Below are 14,743 nucleotides of genomic sequence, written 5' to 3' on the forward strand. Positions count from 1 at the left end.
TCTCTAAGAGTATTTCTTCATTGACAGTGCTAGGCTCTATATTTTCAACATTTACATGCTCAGTTACAAGCCTTTCTTGCAGATATACATAAGATTGTTTAGGTTTACCTAATCCTGATGCTACTATTAGTGATATCTTGCTTTGCTTGACAATCTTCTCTGGGTCAGGCACTGGGTCAGCTGGTGATTTCTGAGGATTTCTCCGAGTATGCCTCACAAACTGAGCTAGACAAACTGAGCTAGAACTATTATGCGGAGTTGCCAAAAGGTTGGTCCTCCAGTACAGTCGCCAGATAGATGATTACAACCAAAAATGTGTCCAGACTTTGTCTATCATCAAAGCTGGATCTGTGTCATTCTCCTAGGGAAGCTGAGCTTCAATCTCGTCTCCTCGGCAGGCGCCAATTATGTTAGGATTCCAAGAAACTCTCCTAGGTTGTAGCTCGGAGATGCCTGGTAACATGTAAATTCAACTATTGTTGCAAGTTTAATGGAAGGAATGGTGGTTGGGTTCAAGCCAGATAGCCACTTCTACTTTGTTTCACTCCAAACATGCGTGAACACCCTTAGACTACAAGGCTTTAGACCACCAATGCTCACAGTTTCAGAGATTAGGTGAATATGGAGAATACTAACCACACCAACAAATGCACAAGACCATGTGATGGCGAGCTGCAACTAGTAAAGAAACCTGTAAATCTATTCTACTAATGCACAGATAGGATGACAGCTCTCTTGCATCATATAGAAAGAAACCTGAGTAACCTATTTAGTGATGCATTCGACAGTTTAACACAGAGATAAGATGACAGTTATCTGGTGCTAAACCTCCAAAAGATCAAGAACATGGCGTATCAAGCACAAGCTTAGAATAGAGGAAAATGGAAAGTGAGCAGTTAACATCAAAAGAAGCTTGTATTAGCTTAAAATGAAGACGAGATGGTACAAGTGACAAAACTATCTACAGTCTCCAAAAGTTGAACCTTACATCAAATGCCAACCTTGATTACATCTTGTTTCTGGGTATTTATAAATTTTCATTACAAGGGCACTCGGCGATTTAGGTATGTAGGGGTCATAATTGACCACCAACCACATTTAATTGCCTGATGGAGTCTTTGAATGAATTTTCTTGCTTTAGTGGAAGAATTTGATCTGTTCAAGTCTTGTGCTGTCCTTTTTTTCTATTGGAGTTCTTGTACCAGTGGAGTTCCATAACTGATAAATTTAGTTATAGGGCCGTGCTTTTCCTTTTCTCCCTTGGCCATGCTTTCTATTAAATATGGTGGTTGGGGGGCTGACAGTGACTGGTACTGTCATAGCGGATTATCTCCTTCTCTGGGCAAACAAAATGTTCAGGGGACATGGAATGCATGGGTGAATAGACGGACAGGATGAGTGGGAAGAATAGTCATTGGATCAAGGAAATGGATAGTGGAGATGGCTCGACAGAGGTTACCGATCAAGGTGAGAATGGGTGAGTTGGGGCCGTCAGATCTGCAACGGACAGATCAGACGGTCATCAAGGAATGGAGTTGCGCGCGAGTTTAACAGGCAGGAGCAGTTTTGCCAGGCAGTAAAGGTACTCATCGCACCACTTTTGGGACCTAAGCGGTAAAATCCTAAGGTCGCATGATTGCATTCAGCAATCAACACATAGCGGTGGATGAGAGAGAAAAACCGCTCTAATTGTACGCTAACGTTCGGTCAAATTTTTTGGCACGGTGAGAGCAAAAACCATAAGATCTTAGCGGAGATGATCTGATGGTGGGAAATGATAGAGCGGGTCACTTTATCGGGTGTGATGATGGCCGTTGGATTGGCGGGGAGTGATCAACGGCAGGGATTCAACGAGGGTTTTATGAGCGCGTGAGGTCATATGGGTGATGTTTTATGGTGGGTTTGGGCTTTGTGCTTAGAACTGGGGCTAAAAGGGACTTTGTAAAATTTCAGAGGGTTTAGTTAGGTAATGGAAAGGGCTTAGAGATGAGCAAGGTGGAGGAAAAAGGGAAAATGACCAATGTGGGCTTCCCTTTGAGCGTAGCCAATCAGACCATGATTCGTTCTGACCTTGGAAAATCGGTATTGCACAGGAGAGCTAACAGGTTCAATGAAGCGAGAAATGGGAGAATAAGTGTTGTATTTTCCATCTTTGTGTCGTTTTTGGGTTGGAATTGTAATTTGAGGTAAAGTGGTACTTAACAAAGTAGTGCTAAGGATAGTTGTGCTTAGTAAAAATATATTAGTAGGTGATCTCTGAGGGGAAGTCTGAGTAGGTGAAATTGCAATTCTTGGCACTCCTCGAGCTTGAGGTGGGAGGCCTTGAAGGAAATGAGCATCAAAGTACAAAGTGGTCCCCCATGTTGTTCACTAAAATGAATAAATAGTGAGGGGGATGTCAAGTATCCAAACCAATGTATCAACACATAAAACAAATAAAAAAAAGGTTAATTAATTTAATGATGCCTAACATGTGAAAACCCCACATTTTAACGAGGGTTTTGCTTATAAAATTGTAAAAGAACTAATGTCCTTCCACTCAATAGTAATTGGACCTTTTGAAAGTTTTCAATGGTGGGAGATGAGGCCACTAAAAAAAACTAGCAAGGGTATGAAATGCGGGTTATAATTAGGGTACAAGGACACACCTCGAAAAAATTGATGATGTTTCCAACATTCATTCAAAATCATCTTTAGTTTCAAGTGCTCCTGCACCTGCCATCTTGGGTAAAATGCTCTAAGATTTGACCATTGAGCTACCTCTGATCAATGTGAGTGACAGAATCTTAGCTTCTATGTATTAATTGCATATTCATATCCCCTACCAAGAGTTAGAAGAATCAATGAGGCCCACAATAATATTTTGTCTAAACCTTATCCCCTTCACGTGTTTCTTCTCACTAGTGGTTTTTTGACATTGGATATGGAGGATTTAGAGTTCCCTAAAAGACAACATTACATGTTAATGGTTTTTTTTAAAAAGTTTAATGTTGTTTCATTAAGCAATAATAATGAATTAATATATATTAACTACTAACAACTAATAATATTAATTGACAATAAAATTACAATTTATAATAATTATCAAAACTAATACTATTACTTGGAAACCATTCCACAGATATTAAAATGAGAAAGTGGTAAGTACTCTTTAATACACATGACATTGTATATCAAATTTCTATAATAAGTTTATAATTTATTCAGCAATCATATCTCTCTCTCTCTATATATATATATGTGTGTGTGTGTGTGTGTGTATGTGTGTGTTTTAAAAGTTAAATAATATATTTTGTATAACTAAAAGGCTAATAATATTTAAAGAGTAAATTTGTTTCCATAATATTCTTTTGATAGAAATTAATAAAAAATTCATAACGCACACACACACACACACACATATTTCTGATTATTTAAATTTATAAATAATAATATTTTTATTCTATATTCAAAATTTAAATATAAAGTATATATTATGAATGATTTTAACATACTATAAATTATTTCATGATGGGGGTGTGAACCGAGGAGAGTATAGGAGCAGGCTGGCTCATTTACCCCCTGTAGCAATGGTAATGATGATACATGGTAGCGGGATGGCTTTAGGAATTGGATTGGAGAACATTCTTGAGGTAACATATGGTACATTTAAGTTTTCATGGGTCTAGTGGGACTATGGATTTGGCAGTGAAATGAACTAGAGTGTTACTCTGAGTGATTCCATCTCCTTCTATGCACATGGACCTCTTGGTATCGTAATTTGTTCCTTAAGTGTATGGGGGGAGCCCTTACTGTGGCGAAAGAGTGGGTTTATCCATGGGTAAATTACTTGTGACTACATGGAGGAACCTCAACTACATTCTAATCACACCACTCTACGTGCTAATCACAACACTTTGCATGCTAATCACAGCGAGCCACAAAAGGGTGGTAAGTTATTTCGCTACAAATTTTGTGGTATTATATAGTTTAATTATCCATCCAAGAATTCTTTACACGTAACATCCACCTGGTGACCCGCTTTGGTATTTCTTTTGTTTATGGGTTGTGATTACCCATAGGTTGATAGAGTGGGCTTGGTTTGTGGAGTTTAAGGGTGTTCATGAAATCTATTTTCTTTCTATTCTGGATTTGATGTTTGTGGAGAAATATAGTAACCAATTTTCTAATGTCATTAAACTCACCTGGAAGGGTGGAGATAGGTGAACCCTATCTCTTAGAGGGGACTAATAGTTAGTGCCTCGTGCCTGGATTTTCTGGGCTCAAAAATTTTCAATTCAAAGGAAGAATTACTTTGGTTGTCTATTGGGAAAAGGCATAGCAAGCGCGGGCGCTTATCTCTAGCAAGAATCAATCAATGTGCTCCTTCTCTCTCGGCAAATCTCATATCAGCATTGTCAGACTCATGTTGAGACAATGAGGATGTTGCTTCCATGGGGGTCACCAAAGGGGCATGGGAGAGAGACACCTAAGGGAGAAACTAGAGGAGGAAGGAGAGGTAGACCTAGCCAAGGAGGTTCACTAGGCCATATTGATCTACCACTCCCATTTGACTCAATTGAAGCACATATTTGATTAGTACAGGCCTTAGTTGACGAAATCGCTCAGGATAGGAAGTTTGATTTCAATGACACCATTAGCTTCTCTCTGACATTCTACATAATCAAGTGTGTATCTTTGATCGTCAAGTTTCACTATGTCACAACCAACAATGATTGCATGACCAGATGGCTAGTTTCGAAGGGTGGATGACCCACATGGAATATCATATCCATGAAGCCTTTCACTGGCGAACGAAAGATGGGAATGTTGGTAATGTTTCTCATGCTCTGAATGAAAATAATCTTTAATGAAATAAGTGGGATATGTTTTGGGTTTTTATAAATTTCGTACGTGTTGGGCTTTAGATAGAAAATCCTCTAGTTTTGTGGAGATGTTATTTGTTATTTTCTGTATATACTTAATGGCCAACAAATCAAGTTGGACTGAAGCCTTGCAACCATGAGAAATGCTCTTCTCACAATGTATTATCATTTTGATTTAATAGAAAAAATAGACTTACAAAAAAAAATATATAAATTATATATAATTTAGGAATTTATAATTTAATCATTCATAGAAAAATTGGAAGAAAACCATTAATGTGTCATGAACTTTAGCATCACTAGTATATTAAGAAAGGTAGAAAATTAAAATTTGAACAATTTTAATATATATGCTAAGATTTTTTTAGATTTTTTAAATATTCACACAATGTGGTTTCCGGGTAAAGGATGACTCAACAATTCTTATGGATGACCTCACAAACATCATTAGTCTTTCATAACTAGTTTTCTTTACTGAATCCAAATGAGTGATTTATAATGGAAATTATTGTATATTTATGGTAATATTGATTTGGGTATATTTTATTTGTTATTTGTTTTGAAAGATTTTTGGATGTATTTTTTAGTTGAATTGAGAGTCTGACAGGGATTTGTTGGAATCACAAGTTTGAATTGTGATCTGTCCACAATTCAAGTTCTCAATGCATTCTTCAGGGCATTGAACCCATTGAACCCATATCTATAGTCAAAAATAGATTTTATATAACAAAGATAAAGATTTGGCAAAAAAAAATTACACTCGATTTTTAGGAAGATTTAGAACACTTTATTAAATATATTTTTAAAGTTTTAAAAATGTTCGTCGCCCTTTATTAATTTTAAATAAGAAAATAATCTCTCGAGAAACAATTTAGGAATAATATTTAAACAATAAATTGATTTCCATAACCTTGTTGTGATAGGAATTAATAAAAAAATCACACACACACACACACACACACACATATATATATATATATGCTCATTCTACTACCAAGTATGAGAGAGATGTGTAAGTATATTTGTGTTTAACTTGGAGTTGACACGTGTCTTTTTTCAAGATATATATATATATATATATATATAAACAAAAATGAGTATATGTCTTTGGTTTATTTGATTAAAAGTATAATAGAGCATCAATCATCTCACTCTTAGTGAAAATATTTCACTCTCACTCTCAACCATAAATAAAATATTTAGATGTCCATATGAAACAACATAGTCTTATATCAACTTTATAGAGAAATAAAGTAGTTAAAAGTTTTAAAAATAAATAAATATACATTATATAATGCAATTTAAAAAAAATAAAATTATACTCTATATATATACACAGATCAAATATGTCGAGGTCCAAACATTTTATTCAAATTTTGCATCCTAAAAGAAGTTTCCACCTCAAGAGATTTGATTCCTCTAGACTCCTGCTAGATCCATGGTTAAGATTGTCTATACTAGTAACAAATTATAAATTATAAAATTTACAATTTACAATTTGATCTTTCATAAAAGAATAGAAAAAAACCATTAATGTGTTATGAAATTTAGTATCATTAGTATATTAACAAATGTAGAAAATATAAATTTTAATAATTTTAATACGTATATTAAGTTTTTTTTAGCCTTGGATTTGACACATAAAAATAAAAATAAAAATTACAAAAGGGTCAAATATAATAAAAACATAAATGAATATATGTGTTTGGTTTGTTTAATTAAAATTATTATAAAACATCAATAATCTCACACTCGCTCTTGGTGGCCATACTAATGATAACTTGTAAAAATACTTCACTTAAGATATAATAAAAATTGAATATATGTGTTTGGTTTGTTTAACTAAAAATATAATAAAACATCAATCACCTTACTTTCATTGTCGATACTAAGGAGAAGTGGTAAAAATCAATGTCCATATAAGACAATATAATTTTTATAGAAAAATAAAGTAGTTAAAAGTTAAAAATGAACTATGTATACATTATATAACCAATTCAAAGAAACATATTTTATATGCTCTTTTATAGTTAAAACATTTTAAGCAATTTCATTGCCCACGTAAATTTTGATCCATTTTATATTTTAAAAAATGCAACCTAAACAATGAAAAATTATAAGTGGTCTCTATATATATTGAGAGGATCAAATCTGTTGAGGTGTAAACATTTTATCTAAATTTTTCGCTCTAAAAGAAGTTTTCACCTCAAGAGATTTGATCCTCTCGGCTCTTGCTAGATATTTGGTTAACATGGATCTGGTTGCCGGTACAAACTGATTGAACTACCCTTATGGGTGACCTCTTGCTAGATATTTGGTTAACATGGATCTGGTGGTTGCGGGTACAAACTCATTGAACTACCCTTATGGGCGACCTCACAAACATCAGTCTTTCATAACTAGTTTTCTTTAATGAATCCAAATGTATGATTTATAATGGCAATTGTTATATATTTATGGTAATATTGATTTAGGTATATTCTATCTATTATATGTTTTGGAAGGTTATTTTGTGTTCTTTTTAGTTTAATTGGGAATCGAGAAGGATCTGTTTGAATCAAAAGTTTGAGTAGTGAAGGGGTAATTCTCCAAAATTAAGTGTTGAAGGGGTTTTTCAAGGTTTTGAATCTATATCTGTAGTCAAAAACTGATTTTAAATAACAATGATCAAAATTTAGCCAAAAAAATTTCACTAAATTCTTGAAAAAACTAGAAAATCATGTAATAATTAGACAACGCTGATAATAAAGTTAAAATTTCAAAGTCTAACTTTGAACATTTATAGAACTTTATTACATATTTTTAAAGTTTTAAAAATTGTTCATCGAATTTTATAATTTTTAACAGAGTTTTAGTGTGACTTTTTGGACTTGAATGCAAGGGAAAATTTGAGGTGAAATCTTGATTTTGTTATTTAAATTGGCTTTTGATTGTATGTATGGATTAAATTGGCTTTTGATTGTATGTATGGATTCTGCTTATAGGGAACTTTCATTCTGCATGGATTACCCATCAAGCTTGTGATTTCAATAAATTCCTGCTAGATTTTAGAGAAATTAGACCAAAAACCCCACCTGAAAAACTTCGAAAACGTCTTACTAAAGAAAAATCAATTTTTGCATCAAGATGTGCATTCTACAACCAGTATGATGTGTAATGTTGTCCATCCATGATCAAAATAATAGTTTTTAAAAATCTAAAAATCTAATGTGAGCTCATAAAAAATAGAAATAATTGTATATATAAAAATTAATGTCCATTCATTAAAAAAAAAAATTAAAATAATTGTATAATTAAACAATTAAAAATCTATTAACCCAATAAAGTTCGATCATTATTCTTTGCATTCCCTAGATTTTTGTTCGCTGAATTTGTTTTGGCTTTGAATCATTGGATTCATGTTCTTAGTCCTCTCCACCTACAAGAAAGTTCCATAGATTCTGAACCATGTAAACTCAACAAAAAGAATTTACCACAATAAAATTCTAAATCAAGTAAAATTTCAAACATGTTTAATTTTTACAAAAGTTAATAACATTTAATATAACAAAGTAAAAAGGTCAATCCAATGGATAATAAATTTACCTTCAACAGAAAAATTCATCACATTAAATTTCTAAATCAGTTAAAATTTTAAACATGTTTACTTTTTACTAAACTCAATACCATTTTGTAAAACATAGTAAAAGGGTTAATTCAACATGAAGAATAAAAAATCATGCTCCAAAATCTTTTAATATTTCCTTTAATTAATATTTGTAAAATTAATTTTTAAAAGGAAAACCATATGCTATGGATATATTAAAATATCTAAAGACATAAATATTTTCCACATCAAAATTATAATATTTGAAAATTTTGTTATCATGCCATGTAGGAAATATCATTAAATCTAATATTAATATTAATATATTAATAGTATAAATTTAATAGCTTAGAATTAATACAATATTAAATTTGATATATTATAATATATCATGATATATATTAACTTTAGATATATATGGGAGGGAAGAACAAAAAGTGATAGAGATGCAGAGATAGAGGGAGTGAGAGGAAGCAAGAGAAAGGGAGAGAGAGAAAACATGAGAGAGGACTTGAGAGACAAGAGGAGAGAGGGAGGAAAAGAGAAATAGAGTTGGAAGGAAAGAGAGGGAGGGAAGAAGAATCACATACAAAGAGAAAAGTGGAGACATAGAGGGAGTGACAAGGGAGAGATGGAGAGAGTGTGTATATGTTTGGGGGTAAGTTAGAGAGATAAAGAAGGATAAAAAAAGAGAAGAGGGGTAGGGAAAGAGAGATACTGGCAGATTTGGATGACGGAGAGAGAGACAAAGACAGAGAGATGAGGGGGAGAGCCAGAGGGAGGCAGGAGAGAAAGGGAGAGAGTAAGGATGTGAGAGAGAGAAGGAGAGAGCAAGGGAGAGAAAGAGGGAGGTAAGAATAAAGAGACATAGAGATAAAGGTGGAGAGAGAGAGAGGGAGTGATAAGGGAGATGGAGAGAGAGGGAGAGAGAAGAGTAGGAGGGAAGAGAGATAGAAGGGGGTAGAGAGGGAGAGAAGGTGAAGAGAGAGAGAGAGAGAGAGATAAATAAATATGGAGAAAGAATGTGTATGTTTTGGGGGTGATATAGAGAGAGACAAAAGAGAGATGGAGAGAGATAGATATATAGATGGAAGGTGAAGAGAGGGAAAAAGAGAGGTAGAGAGAGGGAGAGATAGTCAGGTATGGAGGTAGATAGTTAGGTGTTTGGGGGGGTGAGAGGGAAGATATAAATATAAATATAGGTATAGATGGATGGGGGAGAGAGGGAAGAAGGATTTTTGCACTAAATGAATTAATTTCAGTGTATATGGTGATTTCTAATCCTATTTGATTTCATGCATTGCAGGAGATAATTCGAAGGAGAGGGGAGAGAGAGAATGATATGAGTGAGAAAGGGAGAGAAGGGTAAGACAGCGAGAGGGAGGCACAAAGATGGAGGGGGGAGAAGGGGGAGAGGGGGGGAGAGAGAAAAGAAGAGAAGGAGAGAGATAGTGATAGGGTTTGAGAGAAAAGAGAGAGAGGGGGGGGAGAGGGAGAGAGAGGAGGAGAGAGGGAGGAAAAGAAGATGGATTTGGAAGGGGAGAGAAGTTGGTAAGAAGAAATCCATACAAAGAGAAAAGGGAAGTAAGAGAGGGGTGGGGGCAGTGAAAAGGAAGAGATGGAGAGAAAGTGTGTATGTTTGAGGGTGAGATAGAGAGACAAAGAAGGATATATGGATGGAGATATAGATATAGATGAAGGGGGTAGAGGGAAGAATAATTTTTGCACTAAATTCATTGAATTCATGGTAGATGGTGAGTTATAATCCTCTTTGATTTCTTGCACTAAATACATTGTTTTCAGTGTAGATGTTGATTTCTAATGATATTTGATTGCTTGCACCAGATGTATTGCTTTTAGTGTAGATGTTGATTTCTAATCTTATTTCATTGCTTGCACTAGATTAATTGATTTCAATGTAGATGTTCTTTAATTCTATTTGATTGCATGCACTAGATGCATCGATTTCAATGTAGACGTTGATTTCTAATTCTATTTTATTCCTTGCACTATGTGCATTGATTTCAGTGTAGATGGTGATTTCTAATTCTATTTGATTGCTTGCACTAGATGCACTGATTTTGGTGTAGATGGTGATTTCTAATCTTATTTGATTTCTTGCACTAGATGCATTGCTTTCAATGTAGACGTTGATCTCTAATCCTATTTGATTGCTTGCACTAGATGCTTTGATTTTAGTGTAGATGTTGATTTCTAACCATATTTGTTTGCTTGCGCTAGATGCATTGATTTCAATGTAGATGCTAATTTCTAATCTTAATTGATTGCTTGCACTAGATGCATTGATTTTAGTGTAGATATTGGTTCTTAATCTTATTTTATTGTTTGTATTAGATTCATTGATGTTCTCTAATCTTATTTGATTGCGTACATTAGATGCATTGATTTCAGTGTAGATGATGATTTCTGATTTAATGTAACTCAATGTATGATGGTACATTAACTTAAAGTGATTGGATTAACAATGTGCATTGATTTCAGTGTAAGCACAAAAAATGATTCACAATGTGCATCATTTTTTGTGTTATAGTAATTCAACCCATTAATATTGGAGAGCAAGAGAGACAAGGTATGATGTTTACTACAATAGATCAAGTTAAGGAATTGAATGGTTTACATGTCAACTGTCATTTTCATATAATCGATATGAAAAGATGGAAAAACCAACAAATAATGTAAATATTTTCTAAATATGGCCACTCATTAAAAAAATCAAAATTACATTATTTCTTGACAAACAAACTAGATAAAATAAATAAATAAATAAAAACCAAAATATTTTGAAGGAAATAAATTATTTCAAGGAATGAAACAAATGATTTCAAGAGTAATATTGATGCAGTAAATTATTAAAACTACTCTTCAAGATATATTTAGTAATATGTGGTAATACCTGGACACTATTAAGGATTATTAATTGTCAACAGTTGCAATACCTAAAATTAAATTAAGTAAATGTTTAGTATCAATCCTCTTGCAAATTGTTGACAAGATTGTTTTTCTCCTTCACCACCAACTAATTACTAACAAATAATTACATACACATATAGAAATATAACACAATAATTGTAACATTCACTAACATTACCATCCAAATCCAAACACATAAACACATAAACCAGTATGAATGATATAGTCATATCAAACAAAGAAAACATAATGTAAATTTCAAAGTGAGAAGTTTATCTCAAACATATACATAATAATAATAATCTAAAATATGTCAAACATATACATAATAATAATAATAATCTAAAATATGTCATTGTTGCTACGGAGCCAAGATGTATCTATCATACCCCTTGAGGGATCAAATTCCTCATAAACCTTTTTCAAATTCTACACTCTGAAAAGAAAATTTCCGCATAGAGAAATTTGATTCTTCTCACAATAATAGATCCTTCGTAAATAAATCTAGATTTGCTGACTAACAAAATAATATCTTCATAAACACACCTTATTCCTGGAATTTTGCACATATAATATCTTCATAAACACACCTTATTCCTAGAATTTAGCACGTAGATCACTATTGCATATTTATATATACCGTTAGACGGATCAAACGTCACTCTGTAATGTTTATTGAACAGATCCTCATAGTGAAATTGTTTGTAGGGTTTGATAGTTCTGGAAAAGCACCGTACCACCGACACAAATTTTCAATCATCAACTCTTACAGACGACTGATCCGACAAAATAGAAGTAGGCTCTAAGAGTTATGAGAAGCCGAACTGAGCGCGAACCTTCTTTCTGACTGCCTTTTGCTCGACACTTCCTGCAAAATCTCATTAGATGAGTACCTGAAAAGGCCTCCCGGAGAGAGACCGCTAATACTGATCACGTTAACCCAATCTTCTCGGAGGTCGGGAAGAGGAGCTTCGCCTTCCAGTATTTGACAAATATGGCGAATGCTCATCCTGTTCTCCGGATCTGGATGGGAACACAACAACCCCAATTTAAGTACCCTCTCCATCTCCGTCACATCATATTCTTCCCCTAACTTCGGATCCACCACTTCCAGCAGCTTCCCCTTGCTGTACAACTTCCATGCCCACTCCACCAATATCATCTCCTCCGCGTCCTTGGACTGATCTATAGGTTTCCTCCCGCAGGCCACTTCCAACAGCAGAGCCCCAAAGCTGAACACGTCCGAGCTGGGAGTGGCCTTCCCCGTGTGTATCAGCTCCGGTGCTATGTACCCTATCGTTCCCACCACACGAGTCGTTTCAGGATGCTCGCTGTGATCATACAGCCGCGCGAGGCCGAAGTCTCCAAGCCGCCCATTCAGTTCCGAATCAAGAAGCACGTTGCTTGACTTGATGTCTCTATGGACGACCCTCTTCTCCCATTCCTCGTGCAGATACAGCAACCCTGCCGCCACGCCCTTGAGGATCACGTATCGCTGAGACCACGGGAGGACCGTGGTCGGGTTCCGGAAGATGAATTTATCTAGGCTGAGGTTCGGCATGTAGTCGTAAACGATGAACAGCTGCCTGTGCCTCCTGCACCACCCACGGAGCTGAACAAGGTTCCGGTGCTGCAGGCGGCCCATGCTTGATATCTCTGCCACAAATCCCTTCATTCCCTCACCGAACTCCTTCGTTATGCATTTCACTGCAACTTCCTGGCCGCTGCCCGGGAGAATGCCTCTGTAAACCCTGCCGAAACCCCCGCACCCCAAAATGTTTTCGTCCCGGAACCCCTTCGTGGCCATCCTCAGATCCTTGTAACTAAATCTATGGGGCCAGAAATCTCGTTCCCATTCTTCTACCATTTCCCTGGAATTCGCTCTTTGAAGAAAAACAGCGACGGCTACAAGCAAGAAGAGAACCAGAGCTGCCAATGTAACACTGGCTATGACTCCCCGGCTTAGATGTTGGGAATAAGTGTCAGCAAACGAAGGCAGACGCGAGATATCGAGGTTTGGTGCCTTACCTTCGGTGGTGAAACTCCACGCCAGAACGTAATGGTCTCCAACGAAATTCCCTGTTGCCGCTGAAAAGCCGACGAACATCTTCTCTTGCAGAACGCTGTGCAGATCGATTTTCAGAGATATCAGCGGTGTCTGCGGTCTGGACAAGCCGGCCAACGTGATCGTAACATTGAGGCGACTTTGAATATGATCATAATCGATCCAGGCCTGTATGTTCCGTCCGCTCGTGAGGCTGATTCCAAGGAAGTCCTTCCCATTCCAATACCCGGCAGGATTGGCCTTCACAGAGAAGAGACTGTTGATATCCACGCCCACGTGGTTGCCGTCAGTATCATTGAGATCCAGACTATGGACCGTATCGAACTCCACTGCGAACAAGTGATTGTATGGCTTCCCGTTGCTGCTGATGTTAAACAAGCCCAGATAATCGGCTGACAGAGCGCCCATGAGAGAGGTGTAAGGGGTGAAGATGAAGGCCATTCCGTTCCCGCCTGCCTTAGCGCGGGGATGCACTATGCTGAAAATAAAAGTAGTGCTGAAGGAAGAAAGCGTCTTGTTTGTTTTCATCTCCAGAGGAATTGAATACAGCGCGCGGCCGATGATGAAATGCGAGTGATTTGTGAGGGCTAGAACGGATTTGGAGCGGATAACTGAAGCACCCGCTTCCAAAATCAAGTTGGTTCCATTAAATCCGTGGAACGCGAAACTGGTATGTGGATGATCCTGTGCAGGGATATTGCGCGCTATGACGAGGGTGCTGAAGGCTATCAGAACAAGGCTGCGCCATGTAAACATCCCAACTGATTCTTCAGCCTGAGACAAATTCTTCGTCTGAGAAGGAATAAATGGATTGATAGTTTGATCTTACACGGATGACTTATGTATTAAAACACTCATATAATCCCATTTAAAAAGAAAAAAAACTCAAAAAATTACTTGCTAGGCAAAATAACGACCTCTGTAAACATTCACCATATCTGCACTCTATCGGATAAGATGAGCAGGCCTTTCGCTTGGCCACAAAATAATATTTGACTAGAGAAAATATCTACACTCTTGGCCACAAAATAATATTTGACTAGAGAAAATATCCACACTCTGATCGGATAAGATCCAGGCCTTCGCTTGGCCACAAAAATAATATTTGATTAGAGAAAAGAGAGTAGCTACTTGTGTTTTCAAAAGTCACATACTCACTCACGAAGCATATCTTTTCCTAATAGCGTATTCTAAAGAATTTAGAAATTAACTCGGAAAATGTCATTCATTTCCACGATTTAAAAACTATTCAATCATTCCAACATTTTGATTTTTTTAATTTGGCTGACTGAATTC

General features: G+C 35.9%; 1 pseudogene; it reads right to left on the reverse strand.

The window, feature by feature from the left end:
- Positions 1 to 11,781: 11,781 nt before the first annotated feature.
- Positions 11,782 to 14,308, reverse strand: LOC149161594 (L-type lectin-domain containing receptor kinase IV.1 pseudogene; annotated as a pseudogene).
- Positions 14,309 to 14,743: the final 435 nt, after the last annotated feature.

This window comes from Pinus tabuliformis, chromosome 5_2, assembly GCF_031772625.1.
Source record: "Pinus tabuliformis cultivar Carrire ecotype Pingquan chromosome 5_2, CPIR1, whole genome shotgun sequence".
In the NCBI taxonomy this organism is placed as follows: domain Eukaryota; kingdom Viridiplantae; phylum Streptophyta; class Pinopsida; order Pinales; family Pinaceae; genus Pinus; species Pinus tabuliformis.